A 6,193-nucleotide genomic window follows, 5' to 3' on the forward strand; every position below is an offset into this window, starting at 1 on the left:
AATGTAATCTTGGTTCTTCCTTACATATGGCTCATCAGATATTGTCCAAGGCAAGGGGAACGACGTCATTACGTTACCGGCCAAAGCCAATTGTCGTCATTTTGAGCGCTAGCCCACATGTTAACAATTCTAGAGCACTGTTAGCTTTTAAAAAGCTAAGGGATTTTAAACCGAGATGTTTTTTCTATGGCTTGGTAAACCTGTACCTAAAGACAAATATAAATCAATTTTCCCTATTCCGCTTCACTATCTAGCGATGAAATCTCCATCAGAGATGAAAAATCACTTGACGGAATTCGTGAAGAGCAGACTTAGAGGTATAAGCATAAACACTTTGTTTAATGTTTCTACATTCAAATTGGTTAAATGTTTTTCGTATTCTCTTTTATTCTATTTCCTGTATGCACACTAAATGTAAAGCATTAGAAATGCTTGCGTAAAGTTTAATTTAGAATTTCCTACGGCTAGACTCCGTCGCACGCTGGGTGCCCTCGAGAACTCTCTCTTCAGTTTAATCAAACTCTCGCGGCAAACACGAGAGATCAACTTGGGGCAAGTCTAGGTGTCATTTGTAAATTGTTTTGGAAGGCTTGGAGAGGGCACTGAGACCAGATTGGTTGTGCGCTTCTGCTTCCCTTTGTTGTCTCGAAAATGCATTTTTCAACATCATAACAATTGTTATCAGAGACAGGAAATGAAAATCTTCCAATTCTTACACTGAATTTCTTTGCGTCATATGTAGCTTACCACTTCGATTCCGATTTTGGCGCAAGCGTAATCCAAATTTAAAAAATTCCACATATAGACTTTTGTGAAATAGCAAACATAATTTTTATTCTTGATCAAAATCCTTACCAGTCTAAGTGCACCGTTTGTCGTTGGAACATTCGCGGCTTTAACATAAGAGCTATTTTTTGATGCTGTGTTTTCTTCACAGGGCTGAACCCACAAACCTGTAATACCACAGGTACAGTATATGACGAGTGCAGACGTCGATGCCGTTGTTCTAACGGCCAAATGATCGACTGTTATCGTGTACGAAAAGAGTTCACTTCCATGACATTAGAAGAACGTCGTTTGTACATCCCACGCCCTCAAGACCGTCTCTTCAGTGCAGCCTTACAAACGGATGTACGATACATTGACAACCTACCATCCCCAATGGTTCGTAAAGGTTCATCGTCTCAATTATTTCTTTCCATGGCATCGATGGTATATCTTTATATTTGAGAACTTTTTACGTCAAGTAGATTGTCGTGTTACGGTACCGTACTGGGACTGGAGCCGCGCGGTAAGCGATGGACGTCTATGGAGGAATAAATATCTTTATGATATTTGGTACCCAGGTCCTCACGGCATTGGAGGAAACGGCCAAGGGAAGAGCCTGTGCGTTGAGAATGGTCCGTTTCGTGAAGGTGCATGGACACCCTCGGCATTTTTGAATCAGTCTGTCTGACACGAGAGTTCAATGACTGTTATGCCATCGATCTACCAAACCGCACAGATACGGACAAATATCTGGAATTGCCCATACGATGAATCCCAATATTTCGAAGCAAATGTTCGTGAAGTTATGCATGATAATTTTCACAACGCTGTTGGGGGATAATGTCATGGGACGAGTCTGCCAATGCTCCAGAGTTCTGGTTTTCATCACGCGTTCCTCGACAAAACTTGGTCTGACTGGCAGGACCGCGGGCGCAAGTTTACATATCAATATTTTTCCAAGCATCAAATCAAACTTACCTGGTACTCGCGTCAAAGGTACTGATTTTATTGACTTATCGAAACAGCCATTGTGTGTGAGGGTACAATATGATCCAGTCATAGACTCTGATTTTCCTGACAATAAACCCGACCCAACAGTAAAGCTGCAAAATCAATATTTAACTGCGGCGACGACGACGAAGAATCCAAGGACGATGAGATTAATTACGATAATGATAACAACGAAAATATTCAGTACAATAATGGTAATTGAGGTCGTTAGCACCTGATGCCTTCCTGTATCAAATGTATATATTTACAGAGACCCCAAAATAATGTCCCACGACTCCAGAATAGATTTATTTCAGATTTTGCCAGCAGGCTGGTGCTGTACGATAGGACTTAGGGTCCCCTACAGTACATTGCACCAATTTCCAACCCCGTAAAATACCCATAGCCATCTCACAATCAACCCTTTACATGATTAGTAAAGGCCAGACACGACGGTGGTCCACTGCATGCCAGGGTTTTACGAGGCCCTTAAACTTGCAGGTCACGTGATTCTACTTCCTTAAAACGAGGAGATGTGTCAAAAATAAACACCAACAATGAAGGGAATACATGACTATTAGTAAGAAGGCGGAGTAGTTTTAAACTTAATAGCCCATGGTATGTGATATAAAAGAAATTCCACTAAAATAAAATCAATATATTTTGAAATATGTTTTTAATTTGCATAGGTTTTTTTGTTTTATGCAACCTCACCTAACCCCCCCTAATCTTTTTTATTTTTACCTAAAAGTCGCTCTTATCATTCCTCGCCACTCACCACGGGCTGTTTTTACCCAAAAGCAAAAATCTGCCCTAATCTTGACATTCCTGGCCAACTTTTATACTTTGATAGTCTGTTTGTACAGCAATGTCATGCGCAGTGAGGTTTGTACGTCACTGCCATGCGCAGTAACTGCAAAAAAGGCTCTCCACAAGTTGAAGACAACATGCCGAACTAAAGAAAGGGGCACTAGACGACGATAATTTTTGGGTCGTCGATGATAGGAAGTGAGACTGACCTTGGTGAGGCTCTAAGTCTTCATCTAAACTTGGATTTAAAACTTTATTCTGATAAGGTTGTCCATCATTAGTATTCTTTATATAAAGAATACTAATAAGGATGAGACTTTAAATAAAGACTCTTAAATAAAGTCTCATCTTCATTAGTATTCTTTATATATACACGAGACGTGTATGGTCGCTCCAATTGGTTTCAAATTGCTCATTAATTATTCAGGAGTTTTAAAAGGTTTTCGAATGCCCCAACTAACTAATGCTGAAAATCGGGGCCTTATTTTTAACTATCGCGTATTGTTCAGTTGACCTTACCCCTACGATTGACCTCCTATCATGAAAAGTCAGATAATGTAGGTTTTCAAATCAGACAGATGTTTTAGGTTTGCTTTAACTTTCTTTGATTAGATTTGTTACATCAACTTTAAAATAATTACTTATTCTTGCACAATACGAGCTTTCAACCTACGCAGTCATCTTCAGGATAACATATTACATTGTTATTATTATGGTTATTACATATATTTTATATTGTAAATTGTAAATCATTAGTAGTTTTATATTGAAGGGCACAAGTTTAATAGTGTAGTACACTATTTAGTGCCACCCTCATTAAATAAAGTTGTTATTATAAAAACTCTTTGCTACTATTGCTACCCTGAAGGTGACCGCATAGGTCGAAAGCTCGTAAGAATAAGTAATTATTTAAGGGTTGATGAAACGAATCTAACCAAACGATTATACTTTTTTTGCTGATATGATGTCGTGCCTGACACTAGAGAAAACGTTTGCGCATGCGTGAATTTCAGCACGTTTTATAAGATCCTACCCCTATGTTTTGAACTACATTTTAATACGATTCGGAGCAGACGCAGACTTTTTCACTCGTGTCGTCGACGCTTATATACTTGCACAGCTAGTTTATTACATAAGATGAATCCCACATGTTAAAATACTGCGTTGGACTCCTAGTCATTATCCACAGAAGAGATAAGTGGTCTGATGGTCATAGCACGGGGTTAATCATTACGTCTAGGGGCCGGACAATTTACCTTAGGCTTCTTCGGCCGAGCTTCCTGATCAGCTGTAATCTCCAGGATATCGGTTGTTGGAGACGAAATCTCAGCATAGCCGTAAATGACTTCGCGCTTCCATACGACGGCTTCAGCATTGATGTCTGGAAAGTATGGTACTAGTTAATCAAGTTAAATAAATCGAATAAGAATAAGCCTAAAAGTCATATAAAGATGAGCCGAAATGTAAAGACGTGTCAAAGGCTTTCATAGGTTTATGTTGGGCAAGCGTTCAGATTCCACTTATGCATGAAATATCAAACAACAATAATTTTATTTTATATAGTTGCAATAACACGAACCTCTTACATTCAGTTGACCGTAACCTTATCATACTCAGTTTATCTAAACCCGAAAGTCGCAAGAAGGAGTCAATTTTTGATAGAATTCTTTCTGTTGACAGTGTACACCGTGCTCATAATGGCCTGCCCGAGAGCACGAAAATGACCCACCCATTCATTCGTGCAAGGCTGAGCAAGGCGCTCATTCAAAAGAAAGGCTTGGGATTAGAGCGAATTCCGAGTCAAAACAAAATTCACAGTCTAGACTTTTTTCTAATAAAGCATTCATGGGCTTTTCCAACTTGTAGTGTGACTGATGACTGGGTGACTTGTTTGTTTTTGTGGACTTGTCAGCCATTATGAGGACGGGTATATATAGCGGTCAGTGTTTGACCACATGACCATTGGGAGCAGATAATGAAGATTCAGGACTCTTTGATACCTGATTTTAAAAATTCAGCTATAGATCCGAACCGAACTAACATTAAATAATCGTAATGCAGACCAATGGGTTTTAAGTCTTAAGTTGTCTCAGTTGAAGTTATTAATAAGGTTTAGTCTCCATATAGGCCGGCGCCATGCTTGATAATGAAATAAGAACATCCCTCGTTACCTCTTGAAAGAATTCTTTCTCATGTGTACTGTTCCAAATCTGCCATCCACAGCTGCGTCACGTGTGGCGCAAAACATATAGCGTGGGCTCTGTTGGAATTCTTTGCTTAGTTGCAACAAAGAGCAAGGATTTTACGAGGAGAACGTTTTCGCACCCAACAACACCTTTAGTTATTCTCATCTGACGTTCAAATTTTAAAAATAATAGACCTCTTTTTAAAAATACGCCATTAACTGATTTAAAAGTTCTTTTCATATAATGCTGTCCTTACTATCAACTGTCTTAAAATACGTCCAGCGTTATATAACATTAAGATCCTAGTTCCCAGAAGTCATTCTTATTTCAAGTGTCGTGGCACCGCCAGCTAAAGAGCGGGTTTGCACTTGGGCCGGGGACGTGCCTGGATTTGCATTTGGGTAGTTAAGAATCAGCAAAAATCAGTATATATTCACCGTTTTCCATTTCGGTTCAATGGTCAAACACACGCGCTCAAGCGAGGCGCCAAGGGTACCTTGCAAGGATGTGATTCAAATTTGAACTTTGCAACTCGACTAAATGCTTTGTGTTTCACCAGTGAACCGATAGGGAAAATGTGGGGGGTGTTGGGGGAATTTTAAAAGAAGCAAAGTGCTAGGCAACAAAAGTGTAAGCACGTTAGAAGCCTCTCATGACACTGTGAAGACTGGAGCTCTATATACGCACCAACAAACTATATTCTTTCGTGTTTTTTTTTTTTTGATTAATACTTGTATTACAAGATATTGGTTCAGTGGCAAGCATCAGACGAGACATGCAAGTGTATTTTCAATTGAGCAGTAGTACCGACGAACTCCATAGAACGCAGTAGGCAATGATGAAAGTGAATCTTGCATCACTAGGTGAATATGGTGCGAATGTGAAATGGGGCAAATGGGTGAATACACCACAGGCGCACACTTGTGGTGCAAATGTGGTATCACCACATTGCACCACATTTGCACCATTCTTCACACATAAAGAAGCATCTGATCTTCGTGCTGATATATAAATTAAGATCCATGTCGGTTTCACTTTGACTAAAGAGTGTGGTTATTGTAATTAACATGGCGGCCGGCCACTTAAAAGAAGAATCACTTATTAAACAAAGGGTTTGCAAATAACAATATGTAGGCTAATATTTGACAATCGCACTACCAGAAGGGGATTCAAATTCATGGGAAATACGAGCTTAAAATGCCTACACGTAAATATTGGGTAGCGTCTCTGTGCATATATACTGAATGTGGACATCAGGTGACTGAAGTATTTGGTTTTACGAACGACTGAAATTGAAAACAACTTTAATTGGAGATTCAAAATACAAAGATAACCCCTTAGATTCTATAGAAAACTGGAGTCCTAGCTCCCTAACGACACAAATATATAGGGCATCTGGTTCATTTATACTTGAACAAAGTCTCTTCCTCCTTCCCATG

Source organism: Actinia tenebrosa, unplaced genomic scaffold, assembly GCF_029948245.1.
Source record: "Actinia tenebrosa isolate PJP-AT-01 unplaced genomic scaffold, QUT_ActTen_1.0 PGA_scaffold17__23_contigs__length_9995812, whole genome shotgun sequence".
Classification (NCBI taxonomy): domain Eukaryota; kingdom Metazoa; phylum Cnidaria; class Anthozoa; order Actiniaria; family Actiniidae; genus Actinia; species Actinia tenebrosa.